The sequence below is a fragment of the Nomascus leucogenys genome, chromosome 18, assembly GCF_006542625.1.
Source record: "Nomascus leucogenys isolate Asia chromosome 18, Asia_NLE_v1, whole genome shotgun sequence".
In the NCBI taxonomy this organism is placed as follows: Eukaryota; Metazoa; Chordata; class Mammalia; order Primates; family Hylobatidae; genus Nomascus; species Nomascus leucogenys.
In genome coordinates this window covers 36,921,512-36,949,001 of record NC_044398.1, presented here as the reverse complement: position 1 = coordinate 36,949,001, position 27,490 = coordinate 36,921,512, and positions in this window count along the sequence as shown.

The window sequence follows — 27,490 nt, the reverse complement described above, 5'->3', positions numbered from 1 at the left end:
GGGGGGCCGAGACCCTGCAGATCTAACAAGCTCTCAGCTAACAAGCCAAGATCTACCAAGCTCTCGGTTAGATCTACCAATCTCTCAGTTAGATCAACAAGCTCTCGGGCAATGCCTACGATGCTGCTTCACCAGCTGCACAGTCACAGGGACCTCCCCAGAACTGCTGTGCAAAGGGTCAACTGCCCAGACCCCCAGAGGCCAATGTCTTCATGGTGCTCTTGGTGGAGCCAGCCACCAGCTGCTTCCAGCCTGGCTGCCACACAGAGAGTATGGCAGGTAGCACATGCTGGGAAGGGCCACCCACCTCCAGGCTTCACCAGACCACGGGAGACTCCGGGTTGGCAAGGTGAGCCAGGGAGAGGAGAGAGGAAGAGCAAGGACAGGGCCAGAGAAAACCCAACATCTAAACTACCAGCAGAGAAAAGGTACCTGTGAAGGAAACGGAGAAGAAGCAAGCTGGGAAATGTAGGGAGCACCTGCAAGGGATGTGTCACTGTGGAAACCAAGGAGGAAGTGGTTCAAACTCCAGTGTTGCAGAGAATCTATGAGAGCTTAATGCTGGAGGATGCTCCTTGGATTGAGTTCAGTCATAAGGGGCTCGATCATTGGGCTACATTGGCTCATTGGGAGAATGGGGTAGAAGCCAGTGAGCAAAGGAAGGGGCTGGACATGAGGGAATGGGGCAAATATGGGCTCCCTTTTTCTTTAAGAAGGAAGAGCAAGGCAGGAACCAGCAACCAAAAAGGGGTAAATAAAGAGGATGACAGGAGCAAAACTGTGCCACCAAAGCCCCAGCGAGTAGTCCTTAAGGGCAAGGGCACAGGGAGCCGTCTTGAAGTTGACAGATGGGTTGAAGAGAGAGTGTCTGCTGCTCCCACCGTGGCTTTGGGCTGGAGGTGAGGCAACACTGAGAGTGAAGGAGGAGCATGAGTTCTGATGATTCTGGTTCCAAACACACACCCATGGTCTGATGTTCTTCAGCAGCACCAAACAGGCCAGGTATCAGTGCTGAGAAAGGGGTGGATGGACTAATTCATGGCTGGGGTGTTGCTGGGGCCTAAACCAAAGGAAAGTAAAGCAGTAGAGACCTGCGGGAGAGTGGCTGCAGTGGTGATCTATGGAGTCTAAGCAAGCGAGGAGCAGATGAAGGCAGTGGGGATCCAAGAGGTGGGGAGAAGGCAGAGAGAGTGATGGTCTGGGAGATTCAAGCTGTGTGTCCCAAGTAACTGATTGAGACAGTTAGAAGGGAGGAAGTTCTGGAGTAAGAAAGAACATTTTGTTCTGGATGATGGCATAAGTGGGTAGCAGAGAAGCAAGCACAATCATTAGAAGTGATCAAGCAAGAAATCACTGAAGGGACTTAAGTCCCGGAGGGCAGAGCAACCACTCCCAAGGGTGGCCACCTAGGATAACAACTATTTAAAAACTGAGCTCAGTGGAGCTCATGACCCTGTTCCTGGGATGTGAACCCATAAAAAATATCACATTCTCAGTTCAGCACTCTCCTGTATTAATGGATAGCCAGACATGTGATGGTGACATCTCAGACTAGTCCTCCACTAATAGGGAGAGACCCAGAGCAGGCCCCCCACAGCCAGATGCAAGGCACTATGGCCTCTGGGAGATGCGCCAGGGTGGCAGCTTCACCTTCCCAGGGCAGAAGCTGTCTCTGAGGGCTGGCCTTGTCTGCCCCAATGACCCAGCAATGAGGCAGATGCCACCAGCACACCCAGGGTGAATGTGGGCTGAGATGTCATGCAGGGCTGCAGAGCAAAACAGAAAATGCCACACAGATGAGTGCAGCCCCCACGAAGGGAGGGATTCCTGTACTTTTTTCTGCCAAAGATTCTAATCATTTATGTGTCCTAAATTCACCTTTGGTGGCACCATTAGGTCCTATTCAACTACATGAGTGTTACACACATTATTTTATAACTTCGCAACAATGCTGAACATGAAAAATGTGAACCAGTTTATATGTATCTCTATATGGACACCTTTGTTTATCTAACTAGTAAAAGACATCAGTTTATTGATTTATCCTTTCTCTAAACATGCCCATTCAAGTGGGACAACTCGATATCCACAAGCAAAGAGTTCATTTGTACTCCTACCTCGTGCCGTATTCAAAAATCAACTCAAAATCAGTCAACACCTAAATATAAGAGCCAAAACTATTAAACTCTTAGAAGAAAATATGAGAATATATAACAATCATAGTTTTGGCAAAGGATTCTTAGATATGACACCAAATAAATAAGCAACAAAAGAAAAATTAGATAAATTGGACTTTATCAAAACTTAAAACAGCTGTGCATCAAAGACTATTATCAAGGATATGAAAAGGCAAGCTATGGAATGGGAGCAAATACCTGCAAATAATTTATCTGATAGAGGCCTAACATCCATAATTTATAAAGAATTCTTATAACTTAATAATAAAAAAATTAAAAATAGGCAAGTTTCTAAATAGACATTCTCCAAGGAAGCTATATAAATGGCCAAAAAGCAAATGAAAAGATGATTGACATTGTTAGTCACTGGGGAAACACAACTTAAAACTATGAGACACTGGTTCATACTCACCAGGATGGCTTGAGTTGAAGAGACCAATAATAACAAATGTTGGTGAAAAAGTGAAGAAGTTGAAACCCACATATGCTGCTGGGGGAAATGTAAAACTGTGCAGCCATTTTGGAGAACAGTTCATCAGTACCTCAAAAAGTTAAAAGTAGAGTTACCATATGATATAGCAATTCCACTCCTGGGCATATATCTAAGAGAAATGAGAACATCCGTCCACACAAAATCTTGTATATAAATGTTTATAGCAGCATTATTCATGAATAACAACATAAAAATCCATCAAAGGATGAAAGCACGCACAATTTGGCTAATCCATAAGATGGAATCCTATTCAGCTATAAAAAAGGAAAAATCTTGAAAAGGTTCATGAGTGGACCAAGAAAACTAAGTGCTAAGTGCTATTATGCTAAGTGCTGTAAGATGACAGCCACAAAAAGTCACATGTTGTGTTTATTTCTATATGATATATCTAGAATAAGTAGAACCACAGGGATGGGAAGCCAGTTAGAGGTTACCAGGGCATGACAGGAAGTGGGCTAGGGAATGATTACTTAGTTAATACAGGTGTTTTTGTAGGGTGAGGAAGAAGTTTTGAAACTAGACAGCTGGGGGTAGCACAGTGTTGAGAACACATTAAAAATTATCACTGAAGTATGCATTTCAAAACAGTTGACTGTATGTTATGTGAATTTCATCTTAATTTTTAAAACAGAATTTTTAGGTTATGCTTAAAAGGGGAAGCAGGAACTTTTAATTACAGGATCACAGTTATCTCCGACACTCAGGATCCCTCAAATTGGGTGGCTACAAACTAATGCATGGTGTCTATGCCAACTGGAAAATTCCAGATCCCTCAAAGGTATTTACTGAATACGATAACTAAATAAAGTGAGTGGTGGGGGGACCACTGGGGAGACAGTGGGCAATCATAAGAGGCAAATCTCCTCTAGTTTAAGGTTAGTGATTCCTTGGAGGGTATGCAAAACTGGAGAGCAAACACTCATGCCCTTTCCTATGAACTTGCGAATGGACCCAGGTGTACCTGAGCTCTCAGAGACTTTGACTGATGGGTAGAGGGACACTGGGTACTCAGGAATTTGTTATGGCTCCAGCTCAGGGAGGGGTGGTAGGTAGCAGGTGGCCAGCACTCTTCTGTCACCCCATCTAGGAACATACATATCTGGGCACACCCCTGCCCTCTGTGGCATCTGGGACAGGGAAGATGCTACCGCTTATGCTTGTTCTGCATAGCTGCTGCGCAGCAGCCTTCATCCTCCCGGCCGAGGCCCATGCCCTCTCTCTCTAAGGACCTCCTGGCCCAGGTCTGCGGAGATCACTGCAGAGTGGATAGGACTCTGCCATTCTGGTTCTCTCCATGCCTTCAGCATGAATGCCTCCAAGGAGGAAAGCATGATCACACAGCAGCTCAGAATAGTCAGCAGAGGCCATGGACAGGGTGGAGAGGGGCTGCATGGGGATGAATAGCAGGAGAGAGGGGGAAACGGGCATCACAGCTTGCACCTCCACCTGGTCAATTCCCAGCTGAGGGCAGGAGACTCTGGCTGCAAGCAAAGAAGTTCAAGGCAGGCTCTGGTCATTTCTGCAGGGCAAAGAGATGACTGAAGCCTCAAATCTGTGCCCCAGCAGGCTCTACCCAGCCCAGAGGTGACCCCTTTCAGCTCTGATGGGGCCGTAGCCCCAAGGCCAGGGTTTAGAGGACAGTGCCAAGGACAAGACAGCAAGGGGGCTCAGAGAATGGAAGGGGCTGGGACTGACATCTCATGTTCCCTTAAATTGAGTCCTTGTTGCCTCCTTGCCTGAATAAAACATTAATGTTCCTCATTAATGTTCAGTTCACTAAAGATGAAGCCCGTTAGAATATGCTATGGCTCCAGCTCAGGGAGGGGTGGCAGGTGGCACCCCAAATTCTAAAACCCTCAGCCTTTAGAACCAAAAGTCTCTGTAAGATCTCGTCTCACTCTTCATATGGGGAAAATAAGGCACAGAAGGAAGAAATGAGCTGACAACAAAAATAAGTTCAGAACTTTGTGTTTTGTCATCCAGGCCACTTCATATTTATAGACACTGGTGTCATGGCCTCAAAGCCAGGAGAAACAAAGGCTGCTGATTGGAAGGAGAGAGGTCTCAGGATGGTGGATGAGAGAGAAGCAATGTCAGGAGGATGCCTAAACTCCTACAAAAGGACATGATCCCTATGTGCGTGCCCCCATGCCCCTCCCCACCATGTGTAATGATAACGCTTGGGGTGGGAACTGGAGCAGTGCATGAAGAGGGACTCAGCACACCAAGTGCAGGCTCTTGGTCTGTGCATTGCCATAGGCATTGGTGCGATGAGATGCTGGACTCACGTAGGCCCTGAATCCAACTCCTCATCACCTGGGAAGAGGCGGGCCAGCAGTGTAGGGCCACAAGGAGGCATAAAAAGGGTGACATCAAAGGCTGTGCTGAGCCACTGTCGTCAACCAGCCTCACACTGCTGCTTATCCCAGAGGCTTGGAGCAGGGCTGGAGGGATGAAGCGGGCCTGGACTGCGTCCTTAGGAAGACAGAAGCCATCGTCGGTACGGCCGTTCCCTTGTCCCCTCCCTCCTGCTCCTACAGCAAGCATACCAGGGCTGACTGCTCTCCACACCACAGCATGGAGGTGTGGAACCACCCCACAGACACCCTACACCTCCCAGGTCTGGGCAGAGAGCAGCCAGCTGGCTGCCGAGGTGTTTTTCCATGCGGCTGGGGGCCCACTGTGGCTGCTCTGGCCGGGTGGTGACTCACAGCTGGCAGGACTCTGGCCCGGCGATATTTTGAGATCCGGCTCCATGATGGACTGATGTGACAGCTTTGTTCTCTAGGGCCCTTTTGATTTGTGAATCTCCCTTTGTGGTTTGCTAGGGATGCTCAGACCCTGCTGTTTCTGGGCTCCAGCGACCGCTCACTCAGCTGGGCAGGCTGGGCCGGCTACAGCGGGGGTGGCAGACAGCGAGTGGGAGCAACAGGACTCAGTGAGGAATGAGCCCCACCAGCCTGGGCAGCTAGAGCTGCACTTCCAGGCTGTGTTGGACTGACTGGGTGGTCGTGGAAGAATGATAAGTGCCTGCTCAGAGCCAGCTATGCATGGCCAGATCGCAAACCACAGGGCTGCCCTGCTGGGCCTGGGCCTGGGCCCAGAGCTCTCTAGAGCATCTGGGAAGGCATGGGGGTGGACCCGGAGGCTTCTGGAGACTTGCAAGGCAGCCAGCCCTTGGGAAAGAGCACTTGGGGCCTGGGACTGCCGGGCTAGCCGGAAGACTCAGAGCCAGTCAGACGGGGTCCGTGGGACCTCATTTGTGGCACCTGCATTGAAGGCAGGCAGGGATACAGAGGAGAAAGGGCTTCAGAGCCAAAGACAACTAACTGGGTTCAAATCCCAGCTTTGCTCTGGCCGGGGCTGGGGCCGTGGGCAGCTTATTTGACTTCTAATCCCTCACTGGGAAAATAGAATCATAATACCCATCTCTCCAAGCTTTGAAAGGTTTCATGTGAGCATTAACACACACAGATGTGCTCAGAATTCTATCTGTCCAGAAAATATAGTCCTCTACCCCTCTCTAATACACACACACACACACACACACCACATCCCTCCAGCTGTCTACCTCCTTCTGTGGTCCCTGGGGTAGGAATGACTTGTTCTCAGTTTCTTTCTGGTCACCTGTCCCTCCATACCCAGTTCCATGGATTCTTCCCATGATTGATGTGTTCTCAGATAAAGGTGAGCCAGTTTCCAGCCACCTGCATGAGGGCAGCTGAATTCACACATACATACACACACAGACATACAGACACACACACACACACATACACACACACACACTGCTGACTCTCAACACTAGCTCAGCAAAGATTACCTAACAGGCCTTTTTTGGTTGCTGAAAATTTCATGGTCACAGATGTTCCTTCCAGTTAAACAGTGAGCTGCTACTGAGCAAAGCTTCATACAAAAGAGGGAAAATGCAGACCTCAAACCGAGTTTTGCTAAATGAAAGAAGGAGGAGATGGGAACTAAGGAGCTTTGCAGATCCAGCAAGATGTGATGTGCCCCAGGGTTTCAGGGTTTCAGCCCCAAGGCCTCCACCACCCAGAGGCGATAGCACTAGAGTCTGTCCTTATGATGCAAGATCTGGGTTGGAAGAGGCCTCATGTGTCACCCTTCCCTAGCATCATGTGATGCAGGACATCCCCAGCAGCAGCTAGAGACACTTGCCTCGGGACCCAACCAGGGACGCAAATGCACTCCCCTTTGGGCAACTCTCAGTGCTAGCAAGACCTCTGACTGGTGAAAACCTGTAGCAACTGAACCTTATTCCGCTGCCTGGGCCATGCAGTACAGATCTGCTTCCTGTTCCTCAAGACAAGATGAGGGCCCTTTACAGATTGCGTGAGTCTTCCCATTCCCAGAATAAACCACGAACCATCAGCCCACCTTTTCTGGCAGGGAAGAGTCCCAAGGGTCCCACTCTCTTCTGCAGTAAAGGACAATGCATCACTTTACAACAGGATAAGACGGCACTGGGGAGCCTCTAGGGAGCCCGTGCTGAAAACCCTCCCCTGGGATACCCCACCTCAGCAGCTGGGGTGCTCCCTCTGGTCCTGCCAAGGGCCGGGGACTGGCCTGGTGTCTGGGAGCCTTGTCTTCACTGCCCAATCATGGCAGCTTTGATCCCATGATTCTCAGCTTTTCCATCAGAATTCAGAGGACAATAATAGTAACTGCTTGCTTGTAAAGTGCTTGGAGCTCAAAGGAGAAAAAGTGTCAGACAAGTGTAAAATGTTACTACTGGCACAGGCCAGAGGATGGAATGGAAAATCCCAGCAGAAAGCGGGAACTCAGAGGAAGCCATTTGTCAGCTCCTCTGAACAAATGGATACAGGAAAAGGGGCCTTCCTCTGGCAGCCAGGCACAGCCCAGGTCAGCTGGAGGGGCTGGAGGAGATGCAGGTGAACATGCAGTGTCCTGCCTTCTGACACCAACTACTGATTTAGCAGCCATGCCTTCCACCTCAAGACCAGCTATCCATTGCATACCCTAGGTGGGGCTGCCAGCGGATGAGCCCAGGTACCCAGAGCTCCAAGCAGTCAGCTCAGCCTGCACAAGCCTCCTGGAGAAAAGGACTGCAGAAACTAACCCACTGCAGCAGCCATCTGGAAGAACCAGCCCATTTCTCAAACAGGGGTGCACCAGGCAGAAGAGCCATCAGCATGTGGCCGTGAAGACTGGGAAGGGCAGATGGAAGAGGCACCGAGCACCTAGATGATGCAATGAACTAAGGAAAACTTTTAAAACACTCTGATCGCTGTTCTCAGAAATTCAGGAAACGTGTACATTCATAAAAGAATCTTCTGGCACTACATCTTCTTAGATATTATAAGTGTGACCCACTGACCCACCAGTTCCTGTCTTCAAAGTGATCATCAGTAAATGAACTGAAAGATAAAGTCAAGGAAATCTGTCAGAACATAGGGTAGGAAGACAAGGAGAAAGAACTTCAGATTAAAGTGACTCATATATCTTGTTAGGATTAATGAAAAAATAAAATCATATAACATTTTAAAACATGAAGAATAAAGAGAAAATCAGAAACATGAGACAGAAAACATCATCACCTACTAATAAGTAAGACTGGCATCTCATTAACAAAACTTACTGTGACTACATTGTTGAAATTCCAAAACCTAGAATTTGACAGTCTCACAATCACAGTGGGAGATTTTAGCACCTACTGTAACTGCATCAGACCTATGTGGTTCAACTTTTATGAAACCAAGTTGTGAGTTGTTTTCAGGTTACCATGGACCCCCAGATTGAAGGTGATGTAATCTGAGCATGCTCAGGCGAACCAAATGGACAGCCATAGGAGGAACCTCAGGGCTGGAACTGAGAAACTGGGACTGAACTGAGAAGCAGATACTGCCTGGCAGGAACCAGGATCCAATCAGAGGAAGCTCTGGTATCACCCCGTGGCAGGATCCAGTCAGATCATGCCTCCTGGCATCACCTTGATGCAAGATCCAATCAGATCACACCTCATTACCCTACGCTTATAAAGCCTGACCCAAACCCCTGCTCAAGGAGACAGGTTTGAGAGTTTTCTCTTGCCTTCTTGCCCATTAACCAGCAATAAAGTTTTTCTTTTCTCAAAAGCTGGTGCCATGGCATTGGCCTCTATGTGAATTGAACACCAACCCCATTGATTGCTTGTTAACAATACCATGTTCCTAGATGGGAGGACTTAATATTATTAGGATACCAATTCCCCCCAAATGAACACAAATATTAGATTTTTCTTCTTGACTCTTGACAGTGAAAGCTTGTATATAAACAACTAAAGACTCCCACGAGGATTTTGAATCTGAAACTCATACTGCAAAGAATCAGGGGATACTTTAGAATTCACTCTGGTTATGGTGATGGTGGTGATGGAGATGCCAGAGGAGGGGATGGAGGGGAAGTGGCAGGAGGTGCTGGTATTATGGGGGTGGTGGTGGTGGAGGAGCAAGTGGTGGAGGTGATGGTGGGATGGCAGCACCCAGCACCCAGAGTCTAGTGTAGACAATAGCAGCAGAATCAGAACAGCCTCTTGGCAGCAAGAGTCCAGGGCAGTGTCTCCAGTGGCACCATTTGGCTTGTTTTTGGCTCTCTGGCATCCCTCTATCCTGGCCTTTTGTCCAAGGGTTGTTTCTAAACACAACAATCTCTTACTAAGACATCCATTATCCTTCTAATAAGTCTCTTTGCTGCCTATGTTTAATAAAGTAGGTTTCTATTGCTTACAACCAAGAACTCTGGGACAGTGAGTTTTCCAATCTTGAGTAAAGGAAGTATTTTGTAAGCAAGGCAGGAAACCAGAAATATTGTTTTAAAAGTAAAAGACTAACTAATTTAAACACAAAACTTGAAACAATAGGAAAAGTTAAAGGGCCAAGTTCTTAAGGGTCACAGCACAGAAGAAAGAGGAAGGCTGGTAAACATAGAATCAGATGCTCATTCTCACAAATCTTCAGATGGAAAAAATGAAATACCATTTTTCCCTTTAGGTTAGCACAAAAATACATAAAAGATACATAATATCCAAGGTGTGACTGGGTGGGAAAATGGGGTCTCTTACAAAGCACTGGACAATGCAAAGAGGTGACATTCTCAGCTGAATTGAAGGGTATCTCCCAGCACTCGAGGTGAGAGTTTTCTCTACTCAAAAATGTTATTTCTCAGTATTTATCTTAATAGGAATACTTGCACAAAAGCATGAAGATATTAATAGCTGACTTATTAATAGCAGCCCCAAAGTGTAGGCAATCTAAATAGCATCAACAGGGGATAATATTTACTTCCAAAATAACCAAAATATGGAACAAAACAAAATATGGAAAACTGAGGAGGAAGTAAAAAGTGTTTAATGGAACTATATTTACTGATCTAAAGGCTCCTTGGTTTATTCTTTTTTTTTTTTTTTTTTTTTTTGAGTTAGGGTCTCACTCTGTCACCCAGGCTGGAGTGTAGTGCCATGATCTCGGCTCACTATGAGCTCTGCCTCCTGGGCTCAAGTGATCCTCTCACCTCAGCCTCCCCAGTAGCTGGGACCACAGGCATGTCCACCCAGCCAAGCTAATTTTTGTAGAGATGGGGTCTTGCTATGTTGCCCAGGCTGCTCTCAAACTCCTGGGCTCAAGCAATCATCCCACCTTGGCCTCCCAAAATTCTGGGATTACAGGTATGCACCACCTCACCCAGCTGGTTTATTCTTTAGTGAAAAGGTGATTGCAAAGCACTCTATATGGTATGATTCAATTTCTCTTTTAAATTTGTTTTCATTGCAAGGTGGTGGGTACGTTCAAGTTAGACTTTATACACCTCTGTAACAAGCAATATTGTAAAGCCAGCATGTTTTGCTTTTCCAATTTCTAAGCAAAACTAAAAGTAAAAAGGAATTGGAGTCCACAGGATATACTTTTCGTGGTAAATTGGTAGCAGTGTTTCTTGTTTGTCCTGAATCCTTGTGAACCTGCTGGGGGTCCTAGCTAGTCTTGGTGCAGGCTGGACCTTGGGCTGTGCCCTATGCCTTCCTGATAGAGGAGTTGAAGGAGGACAGGAGGAGGCATGAAACATGCCTGGTTTCATCCCATGGCTTCAGGAAAATCCCTCCAGAGCCTAGATCAAGTTAATAGGAGAAACACTGCAAAGAGAATACAGCTACCTATATTATGGACAGATGAAAAGGTATTTATTTGACCCAGTAACTACAATCTACCATGCCTGCGGCACATCCTGAAGGAATATTACTGGGGGGGCTGACTGCCTGACAGCTCTTTGATTTATGGAGCCAAAGTCAGTGAAAGGCAGGGTCAATACAACTGCATTTCAGCTCCACTTTCCATTCCATTTCATAGAGAAGGTGAAAAGATATGCCTGCCTATAACAGGACTGGGTGAAACTCAGGAACCTCCAGTGGAACATTTGCATGTCTGTGTCAGCGGGCATTTCTGTCGTCCAAAAGGGGACTTCCATCTGAGGTGGCTCTTGAGGCAGGAGCGTAGCTCCGTCAGGAGGAGGCCTGAGCTAAATACACATTGTCTATTCTGGGAGCTTTCTGGGCAGGGCTCAGGGGGACGGGTTGAGCTGGCTTGTCCAGGGGCCGGATTTTTGAAACGTGATACGTGGCTCCTGTTTCCAGTGGGTCGGCCTGCCTTTCAGAACCTACAGGAGAATGTACTTCCAAGAAACAAGTGCTTTCCTGAGGGACTAATCTGCCTGCCCCCCACTTGAGTGCTGGCACCAAGGCTGAAGGCAAATCCTGGCTGGAAGACTGGGATGTAGTGGGCTTGGGTGTGAGACAGATTTGGGTTCAAACCGTAACTTTGAGTAACTTTGGGGAAGTCACTTCCCTGAACCTTGTTTTCTTCCTCTATAAAATGGGCACAATATTATCCTCTTCATGGAGCTGTTCTACAGATTCAGTGAAATAACGGATTTGTTTCCCAGGGCTGTTGTAAGAGAGCACCACAAACTGGAAGTTTGAGATTAAGATGCTGGTAAGTTTTGTTCCTTCTGAGGGCTGTGAGAGAGAATCTGTTCCAAGATTTTCTCTGAGTTTCTGGTGGTTGATTTCAATGCTTAGTATTCCTAGGCTTGTGGAAGCTTCACCTGGATCTCTGCCTTTATCTTCACATGTTATTTTCCTTCTATGTTTGTCTGTGTCCAAATTTCCCCTTTTTATAAGGACTCCAGTCATACTGGATTATCAGCCTACCTTAATGACCTGTAATAACCCTATTTCCAAATAAGGTCCCATTCTGAGGTAGTAAGGGTTAGGACTTCAACATACGAGTGAGAGGAGGCACAGTTTAACCCAGAGCAAGTGGCACATGTAAAGTGACTAGTGTAACATAGCTCCTGAGTAAATAGTAGCTCTCTTTGTCCACAAAGTCCCCTCTTGCCAGCATCTAGGTGGAAAGAGGCAACGAAGGTAGAATAGGGAAGCCACATATGTCTCAGTGGGTTCTTTAGGTTGGGAGTCACCTACCCCACATGGCTTCTGCCCAGTCTCTCCCACTCCATGAGCCCATCCATCAGTTCCTTTGGCCAGCAGGCAGCAGCATTTCCCTGGAGCCCCAGGAGCTCCTGTCTGCTGTCGTTTGCTGATAAGCCAATGCTTGGTGACGCGTGTCCTGATTTCAGAGTGTGTCTGCCTCTCTCCTCATCCTGTGGCCATGCTGTGCTTGCTGAGAGCAGGGATCTGCCACTCCATCGCTGTGCACCCCTGACCCAGCTGTGGTCTCGCAGAGATAGTCGCTAGTGAAGGTTTGAAGGATGTAGGAATGAAGGAACAGCAGCTTCAATAACAAGACTGTAATAAATTTGTTTAATATAATCGCTGCCTCAGCATCCATTTTTATGCCTGACATAAGCTGTTTGGAACTCAGTTATACCCAGTCGCCTTTGGACTCAAAACTTCCTCTCCCCATGTGGCTGTTCCTCATCCCACTGACCCAAAATCCAATACCTGACATAATAACACCAAATGGTCACGCCAGAGTCGGGAAAATAAGTCCCCACTTCATGAGTGTTTTCTTTAAACCAGTCAGTCCGCAACCCCAAAGGAAAGCCTAAGGATAATGCCCATGAGTCTTAATAAAAGCAGAGTCCCACAGGTGTTCTCTCTTCCCCACCCACTGGGTAAGCTGCCTGCCACCTCCTGACTTCCTGTAGGCCTCTAGTGTATAACCATCTGCTGTGAGGCCTGTGAGTGAAATGTTTCCCCTGTTTCATGCATTCTGGTTTCACTTCTTCACTGTGTCTAACCTGACACACACCTGAACCTAATTTCCCCCATCAAGGCTCCCCTAGAGAGTGGTTATCTGGGCTCGCGGCCACTCTCAAGAGACACCACAAGACCCAATGGAAAGCAACTGTAGCAATACAAATCACAACAAAAGGGAAACCTGTTCAAATGCCTGCCTCCGCGTTCCGCTCCCGCCCCACCTCCGCCCTGACCCCAGCCATCTCTCTCTAGAAATCCCCCACCCATGTGCAAAGAGATCCTGTCTCTCTGGGCATCAGCATAGAGGACCACTGGCCAAGCCACCAAGCACTCGGCTCGCATAATAAACCAAAACCTGTTAAAGCTCCGTGCTACTTGAAAAGGACAAAAAGACAAATGTATGCAGAACAGGGCCCAGGCTGACCTCAGTTTCCATGGGAGATAGCAACATGCCGTCAGCAACTGTTCACAACCAAAGCAGCAGGCACTGGCCATAGGAGACAGCCTGGGCTCAGAAGGCTGTGGGGGAGGCCCTGGCTCCTGCTCTGTCCACCTGTGTGTCTTGGGTTCCAAATATATGCTACAGAAATTCCAAATATCACTCAATCTCAGAACCTCCATGTCTAAATCTTAAAAACTGGGTTAAAGACACCTCCTTTGGTATAAGAATTGAGGAAAAAATGACTGTAGATTTGTAAAGAGTAGGGTTTTCATGGAAATCTTTACTTTGCAGGGGCACATCTGCAACATGCCGGCCTCACAATACACACTAACAGAAGTTTCTACATTATCCTCAGAGGTTACCCGAGGACATTTTGCATCACTGAGCACTGTGAGAAATTTTCTTACCTTGTGTTTTATTCAGTGATGTTGTGAACTGAATGTTTGTGTCTCCCCCAAATTCCTATGTTGAAGCCCTAAAGCCCTAGCCTGCACTGGTGATTGTATTTGGAGGAGACTTGGGGAGGTAATTAGGGTTAGATGAGGTCTGATTGAAGGCCCTCACGATGGGACTAGAGCTTTTATAAAAAGAGATACCACACTTTTCTCTCTCCACCACCTGAGGACCCAGTGAGAAGGCGGCTGTCTGCAAGCCAGGAAGACAGCCCTCATCAAACCCGACCATGCTGGCACCTGATCTCACACTCCCACCCTCCAGGACTATGAGAAAATAAATTTCCGTTGCTTAAGCCACCCAGTTTGTAGGATTTTTGTCATGGCAGCCTGAGCAGAATAATTTGAGTAAAAATCTATTTTTATTCTTACTCAGTAATAATTTATTGACTTTCTTATAACGTTCAAATGCAATGAAAAACATTAAGAAAAAAATAATTCTCTTTAAAGAATATCTAGGAGAGAAAAACAAAGCAGCTATTTTTATATTTTATAGCTGAGCTGTCTAATATGGTAGCCAACTACTATATGTGGCTACTAAGCACTTGAAATGTGGCCAGTCCTAATTGAGATGTGCTGCACATGCAAATTATACAATGGGTTCCAGACTTACAACAAAAACAGAATATAAAACTCATAATTTTTATATTGATTACATGTTAAAATACTAATGTTTTGGATCCATTAAGTTAAATAGCACATACGATTAAACTTAATGTTATCTGGTTTTCTCTTTTTCAATGTGGCTATGAGAAAATACGACATGACACATTTGGTTCATACTTGTGGCTTGCCTTCTATTTCTGTTGGACAGCACTGGTCTAGAGTCTGAAGCAGTAGACAAAGCATGGGCTTTTGAATCAAGAAGCTCTGCATTCCCATCCAAACTCTGTCATGAGCAGCTTTGTCAACATAGGCAAATGACTTCACCTCTGTGACCCTCAGCTTTCCTGTAAATGAAATGGGGAAAAGAACGTATTTCACAGTGTTATAGTGAAGACTACCAGTGGTGGTGGAATCAAGTATGTAGAATGCCTAGCAGGAGTTTGCTACCTAGTAAAAACTCAATCAATGTTTGTTTCCAACCCCATAGTTAGTAGGAAGAGAAAACCATGCTGTCAACGCTCTCCTAATCAGCACCAGCTGCAAGGCTAGTGGCTTTGTAAAGATGGAGCTCTGAGCAGCACATACAGTGAGAAGAAGTCAAGGAACACCGAAAACGTTGTCAATATTATTCTGTTTGAAAAGTTTACTTTTGGGGGAACATCTTTTCAATGTACCTGCCTGCATTTCTTTAAAGCTTCCTCCGCAACATGGTTTATGTCCTTAATCAGTAGGGAATTGTGATGGGTCAATATTGATGCAATGCTGTGTGTTTTGTAAACAAGTCCCAGCTGCACAGAGCTTGTTCCACTCCCATCCTCCCCATCTCTCACACATACCTTGGAAGCTCCATGTGGATCTTCACACCTCCCAGTTCACAAGCATCACTATGCCTGGCAGCAACTCCAGGAACTGCATCTTATGTCGTGATCATAGAGATTTGTTGGAGATGATTGGTCTCTTCAGTGCCAGTCTTCTAGGTACAATTGAGATAAAATACAATAAAGAAAAGTTGAATATGGAGAGAAGACTAGTGTCTTAGCTTAGTAGCCCAGACATTCATATTAAAGACCTGAGAATACTCACTGAGTGCAAACTGGGTCTAAGAGCATGGTGGGCTGTGGCTGCCCACACTCCTCAAAGCTGGAGTGTGATGGAGTCTGGAGGCACAGGGTATCCAGAGCATGAGTACCAATAGCTCCCCTAGGGTGCTGGGGGTTGGACTAAAGACTTGTGTAGTTTTCCACCCACATTCTATGAGGGAAAGGGACTCGTCCTAGGAAGAGTGAGCAGGTAGGATCCAGGTCACGTGGAAACAAGTGAAGGAAGGAAATGTTTAATCTGGAAAGAAGACAGACACTTGGGACATCTAAACATTGGACTCACTGTATGTAAAGAAAGTTCTCACCTTGCTCTGCTGGCTCCTTCAGGTGAAAGGATGGACAGTGGGTGGACTCTCTGGGAGACAGATGGTTTGTTCCCATAAGAAAGAGGATAATTATTTACCTAGGTCCTTCTTTATTCCTAAAAAGACTCGAAGTAAGTGAAAAGAACAAAGTGATCCACAAATGCAACAGATTGTTTTTGCTAGGCTGTGATCTGTGCCTCTAGTGGTGGCCAAGTAGTTGTCACCTGTGCTCCAGCATGGAAGTCTTTGTTGAGGGTGGACCTCCAACCCTGGGCATGGAAGTGCAGCCACAATTCTTGCATGAAAACACTGGGACCTTCCCATGAAGCTCAGCTACACAGCCAAGTCTGTGAGGTTGCAAAGTTGGCTTGGAACCTTCCTTCCTCCTGAAAAATGTGTCCTCCTCTAGTAAAGTTCACTTTCCCAGTCCTTGACCAAGCCTTGGTGACCACAGGCTCCTGGCCTTACCATCAGGTATGGAGACTCCCAGACCAGCCCTCTCTCCAGTGCTCATATACAAAGGAAAATTAAAGCCAACAGTAGAATATGCAACAACTGAAGTGGAAGGACGAAGCGGGAGGCAGGTTGGAAGAAAAGTCTGATGTTCCTGGGGGGCCCCTGGGCTGGGGAGGAGGCATCCTTCCCAAAGCAGCTTGTGCCTGTCCCTGGTGGGGAGGCTGTTGTTTTTGCTAGCTCTGCCTGGACCCTGGACTAAGTAATCCCCCCAGGGTGGGGTCTGTTTGGGCAGAGTAAGAGGTGTTTTCAGTGTTGTTCAGTTGCAGTTGCCTTTGGGGAATGGGAAAAAGTGAGTCAGACACCATCCTTTGAACCTGGGAGCCCCTGCTGAACTTTGAAGAGACAGGAAGGAACCGTCATTAGTCAATCTGTTTCTGTGGGGCCACACTGGGGAACAAAGGCTGCTCACGTGTGTTGACCTGACAGGCTTTCCACGGGCCGGGACCAGCATGCTCAGGGGCAATAGCTTCCAGTGGAATTGTTTAAGCCTAAGGAAGCACCCACAGCCCAGAATGCTCTTCAAGACCCTCACAGACCACTGCTGCCCACAGCCCTCACCAAGAGAGGAGCACAGAGGGGAAGCGGGGAGGGGAGGAGGAGGCTAGTAATATAGCTCATAGTCAGACTCAGACCAATCTGCTCGTCTTGGACAAGGAGTTTTGTGAGCAGAGAACTCATGCTGCTTCCCTGGGCACATGGAAATTGGAATCCTAAGGTTGGCCTTTCCCTTAGGAAACCAAGAACTTAAACGTGTACGTACTCCACTCTGGGAATGACCCTAAAGAATTGATCCTGGGTTTTCCAAAAATACATGAAAATGGTGACTTCAGTATTATTCATAACAGCCGAAGCTTACAATAGACCAGTTAACCAAAAATAGAGGATTGGCCAATTAATCTACTGTATGTCCTCAGCCACGATCTGTAGCAAAAATTTGTAAGCACATGGGAATATGTTTATGCATCCAGTAAAAAATATGAAATCTTGATATGAAAGAGTGCAATTCCATTCACAATAGCAAAGACATGAAATCAACCTAAATGCTCGTCAACAGTGGACTAAATAGAGAAAATGTGGTACACATGTACCATAAAATACTATGCAGCCATAAAAAAGCACAAGATCATGTCCTTTACAGCAACATGGGTGCAGCTGGAGGCCATTATCCTAAGTTAATTAACACAGGAACAGAAAACAAAATACCACACATTCTCGCTTATAAGTAGAAACTAAACATTGAATACATGTGGACACAAAGTTGGATACAACAGACACGGAGGCCTACTTGAGGGTGGAGGTTGGGAGAAGGATGAGGGTCAAAAAACTACTTATCAGGTACTATGCTCACTAGCTGGGTAATGAAATTATTTGTACAGCAAACTCCAGCAACACGTAATTTACCCATGTAACAAACCTGCACATATACCCCCTGAACTTAAAATAAAAGTTGAAAAAGAGAAAAAAAGTGTGTAATTGTATAATCACGGCTGTGTAAAAGGACAAAAACATCCACAGGAAAAGTCAAGAATGGAACAGCATCAAAATGGGAGCTAACTTTGTGTGATAGGAATGAGAATTATATTTTCTTTTCTACTTGACATTTTCCAAACTGTCGCTGATGAATGGATGTGTTTGATCACTATTTTTTTGCTTTACAAAATAACTTCGGGCTGAAACCAAGTCAACAGCCCTTCCATGAGTATGTACGTGGCTCATGGGAGGTCACAGAAGAAGCCTCTTCCTGCAAAGTATCCCATGTTGATGAGACTCAATGGAATTTAAAGACTCATAATCCACAGAAAGTTGCCTGGGGGTGGAGGTGCTGGCTCCACGATGCAGCTGTTGGTCCAAGCTTCATCTTGCCCTGCCCACAGGAGTCCTCACAAAGCCCCAGAGACATCTGGCCCTTCTCCAGGGGACCAAGCATCCCCCATGGTGCTGCATGGGAAACAATGTCTATCCTTGGGGTGTCCGATGACAAAGCTCATGGATGGAGGACCCAGAGAGTTGACTGGCCACGTGTGTTCTCAGCCCCAGGTGGTCAGCATTGAAGGAGCATCACTGACCGGAAGAGGAGGCAGATGGTCACCTGATCAGGTCTCCCTCTGTCCTCTCACTCTCACCTCCATCTCTTCTCACATTGACCATCACAGGATAAATGATTTCCTCACTCTTCCCAAGGGTCTGGCCCCATGACAGAGAGGCACAATTGCTACATGTGTCCCATTTGCTGATCAGAGAGACACTGGCAATCCTGTGTCAGGATGATGAGATGACTTGCACCTGGCAGGACTTGGCACACATCTCTGTGTTTCTCCATCACCACTACTATTTTTCTGTTATCCCCACCAAAGGAGGATGTTTTTGACCATGGGTATGCCTCCAGACCCCACAGACTTGTGCCAAAACAGTGTTATGGTCCCAGAAAGAATATCTGTCTCTTAAGGGATTAAAAGCCATCAGCAAAGTAATTACCTGCAGAATCTTCCACTGGGTCAACCTGAAGATGGATATATGAGCTCAGTGTTCCAAACACATCTGAAGACTTGGAAAGTATGCCAGAGATCACTGGAGCTGTGCACATGAGGAGTGCACTTGCTGTATATTTGCCCTTCTTACAAATGAAAAAAGTAAGCTCAGAGAGGGAGGAAGGGGCTGGCCCAAATTCCTGGCAGAACCAGGACAAGATCTAAGATGCATCATACCATTGGAACCCTTGTGACATAAAGCTCATGTCTCTCATGCAGCTAAGCAGAAAAATGACCCAGGGAACATGCATATTTGGAAACCCATGTATCACTTCTTCAGGATGGCAAGGTCTTTCTGGAATCTCTCAACTCTCAAGATTTCAAGGAACTCCTGTTCTCTACCTAAAAGGTCTGTTCTCAGTTGCCACCCAGTGGGCAACACACCCCCACCCACCCCCACACCATGACACACGAAGGAAAGGGCTCCTTGCTCCCTCCCTCCCGCCCCCATGGTACTCAGACCTATGGGCTCCTGCTTGTGCGAGGAAAAAATCCCAGCTTTGCCGGAAATCTCCTGATGGCCCCCAGAGTTCAGATAGTGGGTCTGGAATCTGCTTCCACCCCTAAGCAACAGGGCAGAGCAGTGGGAGAGACTTTGCTTAGGAAAAATTCTCACTGGACCCTGCCCTGCTTCAGACACTCATTTGGATCCCATTGCCATAATTGCCACGTATAACAAATCTCTCCATGATAGTGTTGAGACTGCTGGTTTATGCATTCCCTTAGGGAAAGAAAAATAGCATAGAATGAACACCTACTATATGCCTTGTGGAACTGGGTAGAAGCAGTATGAACACCTCCATTTTACTACCGAGGAAACTGAGGCTCACGAAGGGTGAGCGACTTGCTCAAACTCAGCTAGGCAGTATGCAGTGGAGCTGGGAATCCAAACTAGGTACGTTTACCTTCTCATCTTGTCCTGTCTCCTCCACACCTGGCTGTGGTCCTGAGTTCATTTCACCATAGTGCCATTAACCCCCACATCAAGAAGGAGAAAATGGAGGCCCAGCAAAATAGCATGGTGTTGTCTTCAAGTAAATATAGCAGATAAAAGTGGCATTGTGTCCACTTATTCCCCAAAATTCCAGTAAAATGGCTAAATGGAATTAAAATCCATAAATCTATGAAGGAGAAAAGAAAAAGAGAGGTGGCAGCGGATAAGAGATGTCAAAATTTGGAGAAGTTAGAAAGGTGAAAGCTAAGCCTACAGCAAGGAAGACAGTAAGAAGCCTGCAATCTGGCTCAGTAACACCTTGTACAGGCTCTGGAATTGGAGGTTCCAGGAACGATAAAGTGGGAATGAGATGTGGAGCTAAAAACAGAGGTTTTGTGGAACTCTGAATAAGAAAGAAAGCATTCTCCTATCCTCTCCATACCCAGCAGAGCCAGGTGAGTTTCTTCCCAGAGCCCTCAGATCACTCGCAGTATCCGTCCTGGGGAACCTGGAGAGAAGACCCTCTGGATTCAAGGACGTGAGTTACTGCTAAGGACTTGTGTAAGTGCCTTACTCCAAAAGGGATGAAGCGAACTTCCAGATGAGCCTTCACATCCTCCGCCCTTTCCCTCCTCCACTCCCTTAAGCCTGGCAGCTACATCTGCCCCTCCCCTGAGAGGAGATAGAAGCTCCAGAGCTGTCCAAGAGAAAATGAACTGACATTTGGGGTCCCTCAATGGATGACCAAGTCCCTCCTAATCACACTACTGGGAAGGCTCTCAATAGACCAGCCCCAGCCCTCACTCACGCACATGCCTGGGACTCAGAGCGTCCAATCAGTTTTTTGTGCCTTGGTCCAAATTTTAGTTTTATATTTTGTTTTGTTTGGATTTCAAATAGAAACGTTTGAATTCATTAAACTTCTCAGCTCAGCGCACACTCTCACCATTGGCCCATGCAAGGTTCTCTATTGTTTTAGTCTGTTTCCCCTTTATCCTCAAGCCACAATCCTGTCTCCCCATAAGCAGTCATTATGACATACTTAATATAATTTCTTAAAATATATATTGTATTGTGCATGTGTGAATTTCTAATTTACATATACAGTATTGAGATATTTCATTCTGTTTCTTACCTTCTTTGCTCAATGCTAGGTGCACTCTTTGTGGTGTACGGTTCTATGGACTTTGACAAAGGCATAGAGTCAAGTGTCTATGACTCGAGTAGCATGCAGAATGTTCCATCCCCCTAAACACTCTCTATTGAGGCCCTCTTGTGGTCAGACCTTCTCCCCTCCCCCAGCTCCTGGCAACTATTGATCTTTCCCATTCTGTAATTTTGCTTTTTTTAGAATGTCACATCAGTGGCATCTTTTGGGTCTAACTTCTTTTACTTAGACACATGTATTTGAAATTTATCCTTATTGTTATTAAGTCAGTAGTTTATTCCTTTTTATTTCCGAGTTTTATTCCACTGTATGGCTGTACCACAGTTTGTTGATCCATTTACCTGTTGAAGGATATCTTCATTATTCCTAGATTTTGTTGATTATGAGTAACACTACGACAAGCAATTGCAAGTTTTTTTGTGGAAGGAAGTTTTCAGTTTGCTTGAGTAAATACCTAGGTGTGGGAATGCTGGGTCATCAGGCAAGTGGAGTTTTATAAGAAACTACCAAAGTGTTTTCCAAAGTGTCTATACCATTTTGCATTCCTATCAATTACTAATGAGAGTTCCTATTGCTCCACATCCTCACCAACATGTGATATTGTCAGTAATTTTTTTTCAATTTTAGACATTCTGATAGAGGAAGACTGCTGTCTCATTGTGATTTTAATTTGCATTTCCTTAATGACTGATTCTGTTTAGCATTTTTTTCATGTGCTATTTGCCATCTCCATAACTTTATTGGCAAATCATCTGATCAGATCTTTTGCCAGTTTTTAATTGGGTTGATTTTTTTTATTGTTGACTTTTAAGAGTTTTTAATATTTTCTCAATACAAATTATGAGATAGGCAGTTTACAAATATTTTCTCCCAATCTCTTATTTTCTGTCTCCTATTTTTATTCTAGAAATTTTTTTCTAGAAAGTTTATACTTTTGGTTTTACTTGTAAGTCAGTGATGCCTTTTAAGTTTTTTTAAATTTTATTATTATTATACTTTAAGTTTTAGGGTACATGTGCACAATGTGCAGGTTTGTTCCATATGTATACATGTACCATGTTGGTGTGCTGCATCCATTAAGTGATCATTTAGCATTAGGTATATCTCCTAATGCTATCCCTCCCCCCTCCCCCCACTCCACAACAGTCCCCAGAGTGTGATGTTCCCCTTCCTGTGTCCATGTGTTCTCATTGTTCAATTCCTACCTATGAGTGAGAACATGTGGTGTTTGGATTTTTGTCCTTGCGATAGTTTACTGAGAATGATGTTTTCCAGTTTCATCCATGCCCCTACAAAGGACATAAACTCATCATTTTTTATGGCTGCATAGTATTCCATGGTGGATATGTGCCACATTTTCTTAATCCAGTCTATCGTTGTTGGACATTTGGGTTGGTTCCAAGTCTTTGCTATTGTGAATAGTGCTGCTATAAACATACGTGTGCATGTGTCTTTATAGCAGCATGATTTATAGTCCTCTGAGTATACACCCAGTAATGAGATGGCTGGGTCAAATGGTATTTCTAATTCTAGATCCCTGAGGAATCGCCACACTGACTTCCACAATGGTTGAACTAGTTTACAGTCCCACCAACAGTGTAAAAGTGTTCCTATTTCTCCACATCCTCTCCAGCACCTGTTGTTTCCTGACTTTTTAATGATGGCCATTCTAACTGGTGTGAGATGGTATCTCATTGTGGTTTTGATTTGCATTTCTCTGATGGCCAGTGATGATGAGCATTTTTTTCATGTGTTTTTTGGCTACATTAATGTCTTCTTTTGAGAAGTGTCTGTTCGTGTCCTTCGCCCACTTTTTGATGGGGTTGTTTGTTTTTTTCTTGTAAATTTGTTTGGGTTCATTGTAGATTCTGGATATTAGCCCTTTGTCAGATGAGTAGGTTGCAAAAATTTTCTCCCGTTTTGTAGGTTGCCTGTTCACTCTGATGGTAGTTTCTTTTGCTGTGCAGAAGCTCTTTAGTTGAATTAGATCCCATTTGTCAATTTTGGCTTTTGTTGCCATTGCTTTTGGTGTTTTAGACATGAAGTCCTTGCCCATGCCTATGTCCTGAATGGTAATGCCTAGGTTTTCACCTAGGGTTTTTATGGTTTTAGGTCTAACATTTAAGTCTTTAATCCATCTTGAATTAATTTTTGTATAAGGTGTAAGGAAGGGATCCAGTTTCAGCTTTCTACATATGGCAAACCAGTTTTCCCAGCACCATTTATTAAATAGGGAATCCTTTCCCCATTTCTTGTTTTTGTCAGGTTTGTCAAAGATCAGATAGTTGTAGATATGTGGCGTTATTTCTGAGGGCTCTTTTCCATTGATCTATATCTCTGTTGTGGTACCAGTACCATGCTGTTTTGGTTACTGTAGCCTTGTAGTATAGTTTGAAGTCAGGTAGTGTGATGCCTCCAGCTTTGTTCTTTTGGCTTAGGATTGACTTGGCGATGTGGGCTCTTTTTTGGTTCCATATGAACTTTAAAGTAGTTTTTTCCAATTCTGTGAAGAAAGTCATTGGTAGCTTGATGGGGATGGCATTGAATCTATAAATTACCTTGGGCAGTATGGCCATTTTCACAATATTGATTCTTCCAACCCATGAGCATGGAATGTTCTTCCATTTGTTTGTATCCTCTTTTATTTCATTGAGCAGTGGTTTGTAGTTCTCCTTGAAGAGGTCCTTCACATCCCTTGTAAGTTGGATTCCTAGGTATTTTATTCTCTTTGAAGCAATTGTGAATGGGAGTTCACTCATGATTTGGCTCTCTGTTTGTCTGTTATTGGTGTATAAGAATGCTTGTGATTTTTGTATATTGATTTTGTATCCTGAGACTTTGCTGAAGTTGCTTATCAGCTTAAGGAGATCTTGGGCTGAGACAATGGGGTTTTCTAGATATACAATCATGTCATCTGCAAACAGAGACAATTTGACTTCCTCTTTTCCTAATTGAATGCCCTTTATTTCCTTCTCCTGCCTGATTGCCCTGGCCAGAACTTCCAGCACTATGTTGAATAGGAGTAGTGAGAGAGGGCATCCCTGTCTTGTGCCCATTTTCAAAGGGAATGCTTCCAGTTTTTGCCCATTCAGTATGATATTGGCTGTGGGTTGGTCATAGATAGCTCTTATTATTTTGAGATACGTCCCATCAATACCTAATTTGTTGAGAGTTTCTAGCATGAAGGGTTGTTGAATTTTGTCAAAGGCCTTTTCTGCATCTATTGAGATAATCATGTGGTTTTTGTCTTTGGTTCTGTTTATATGCTGGATTACATTTATTGATTTGCATATGTTGAACCAGCCTTGCATCCCAGGGATGAAGCCCACTTGATCATGGTGTATAAGCTTTTTGATGTGCTGCTGGATTCGGTTTGCCAGTATTTTACTGAGGATTTTTGCATCAATGTTCATCAAGGATATTGGTCTAAAATTCTCTTTTTTGGTTGTGTCTCTGCCCAGCTTTGGTATCAGGATGATGCTGGCCTCATAAAATGAGTTAGAGAGGATTCCCTCTTTTTCTATTGTTTGGAATAGTTTCAGAAAGAATGGTATCAGTTCCTCCTTGTACCTCTGGTAGAATTCGGCTGTGAATCCATCAGGTCCTGGACTCTTTTTGGTTGGTAAGCTATTGATTATTGCCACAATTTCAGAGCCTGTTATTGGTCTATTCAGAGATTCAACTTCTTCCTGGTTTAGTCTTGGGAGGGTGTGTTTGTCGAGGAATTTATCCATTTCTTCTAGATTTTCTAGTTTATTTGCATAGAAGTGTTTGTAGTATTCTCTGATAGTAGTTTGTATTTCTGTGGGATCTGTGGTGATATCCCCTTTATCAATTTTTATTGCATCTATTTGATTCTTCTCTCTTTTCTTCTTTATTAGTCTTGCTAGTGGTCTATCAATTTTGTTGATCTTTTCAAAAAACCAGCTCCTGGATTCATTAATTTTTTTTTTTTTTTTTTTTTGAGATGGAGTCTCGCTCTGTCGCCCAGGCTGGAGTGCAGTGGTGCAATCTCGGCTCACTGCAAGCTCCACCTCCCGGGTTCACTCCATTTTCCTGCCTCAGCCTCTCCAAGTAGCTGGGACTACAGGCACCCACCACCACGCCCAGCTAATTTTTTTGTATTTTTTAGTAGAGACGGGGTTTCACCGTGGTCTCGATCTCCTGACCTCGTGATCTGCCCGCCTTGGCCTCCCAAAGTGGGATTCATTAATTTTTGAAGGGTTTTTTGTGTCTCTATTTCCTTCAGTTCTGCTCTGATTTTAGTTATTTCTTGCCCTCTGCTAGCTTTTGAATGCGTTTGCTCTTGCTTTTCTAGTTCTTCTAATTGTGATATTAGGGTGTCAATTTTGGATCTTTCCTGCTTTCTCTTGTGGGCATTTAGTGCTAAAAATTTCCCTCTACACACACTTTGAATGTGACCCAGAGATTCTGGTATGTTGTGTCTTTGTTCTCGTTGGTTTCAAAGAACATCTTTATTTCTGCCTTCATTTCGTTATGTACCCAGTAGTCATTCAGGAGCAGGTTGTTCAGTTTCCATGTAGTTGAGCGGTTTTGAGTGAGTTTCTTAATCCTGAGTTCTAGTTTGATTGCACTGTGGTCGGAAAGACAGTTTGTTTTAATTTCTGTTCTTTTACGTTTGCTGAGGAGAGCTTTACTTCCAACTATGTGATCAATTTTGGAATAGGTGTGGTGTGGTGCTGAAAAAAATTTATATTCTGTTGATTTAGGGTGGAGGGTTCTGTAGATGTCTATTAGGTCTGCTTGGTGCAGAGCTGAGTTCAATTCCTGGGTATCTTTGTTAACTTTCTCTCTTATTGATCTGTCTAATGTTGACAGTGGGGTGTTAAAGTCTCCCATTATTATTGTGTGGGAGTCTAAGTCTCTTTGTAGGTCACTCAGGACTTGCTTTATGAATCTGGGTGCCCCTGTATTGGGTGCATATATATTTAGGATAGTAAGCTCTTCTTGTTGAATTGATCCCTTTACCATTAGGTAATGGCCTTCTTTGTCTCTTTTGATCTTTGTTGGTTTAAAGTCTGTTTTATCAGAGACTAGGATTGCAACCCCTGCCTTTTTTTGTTTTCCATTTGCTTGGTAGATCTTCCTCCATCCTTTTATTTTGAGCCTATGTGTGTCTCTGCATTTGAGATGGGTTTCCTGAATACAGCATACTGATGGGTCTTGACTCTTTATCCAATTTGCCAGTCTGTGCCTTTTAATTGGAGCATTTAGTCCATTTACATTTAAAGTTAATATTGTTATGTGTGAATTTGATACTGTCATTATGATGTTAGCTGGTTATTTTGCTCGATAGTTGATGCAGTTTCTTCGTAGCCTCGATGATCTTTACAATTTGGCATGATTTTGCAGTGGCTGGTACAGGTTTTTCCTTTCCATGTTTAGTGCTCCCTTCAGGAGCTCTTTTAGGGCAGACCTGGTGGTGACAAAATCTCTTAGCATTTGCTTGTCTGTAAAGGATTTTATTTCTCCCTCACTTATGAAGCTTAGTTTGGCTGGATATCAAATTCTGGGTTGAAAATTCTTTTATTTAAGGATGTTGAATATTGGTCCCCACTCTCTTCTGGCTTTTAGATTTTCTGCCAAAAGATCCGCTGTTAGTCTGATGGGCTTCCCTTTGTGGGTAACCTGACCTTTCCCTTTGGCTGCTCTTAACATTTTTTCCTTCATTTCAACTTTGGTGAATCTGACAATTATGTGTCTTGGAGTTGCTCTTCTTGAGGAGTATCTTCATGGCGTTCTCTGTATTTCCTGAATCTGAATGTTGCCTGCCTTGCTAGATTGGGGAAGTTCTTCTGGATAATATCCTGCAGAGTGTTTTCCAACTTGATTCCATTCTCCCCATCACTTTCGGGTACACCAATCAGACGTAGATTTAGTCTTTTCACATAGTCCCATATTTCTTGGAGGCTTTGGTCATTTCTTTTTATTCTTTTTTTCTCTAAACTTCCCTTCTCACTTCATTTCATTCATTTCAACTTCCATCACTGATACCCTTTCTTCCAGTTGGTTGCATCAGCTCCTGAGGCTTCTGTATTCTTCACATAGTTCTCGAGCCTTGGCTTTCAGCTCCATCAGCTCCTTTAAGCACTTCTCTGTGTTGGTTATTCTAGTTATATATTTGTCTAAATTTTTTTCTAAGTTTTTAACTTCTTTGCCTTTGGTTTGGATTTCCTCCTGTAGCTCAGAGTAGTTTGATTGTCTGAAGCCTTCTTCTCTCAACTCGTCAAAGTCATTCTCCGTCCAGCTTTGTTCCATTGCTGGTGAGGAACTGCGTTCCTTTGGAGGAGGAGAGGTGCTCTGCTTTTTAGAGTTTCCAGTTTTTCTGCTCTGTTTTTTCCCCATCTTTGTGGTTTTATCTACTTTTGGTCTTTGATTATGGTGATGTACAGATGGGTTTTTGGTGTGGATGTCCTTTCTCTTTGTTAGTTTTCCTTCTAACAGACAGGACCCTCAGCTGCAGGTCTGTTGGAGTTTGCTAGAGGTCCACCCCAGACGCTGTTTGCCTGGGTAACAG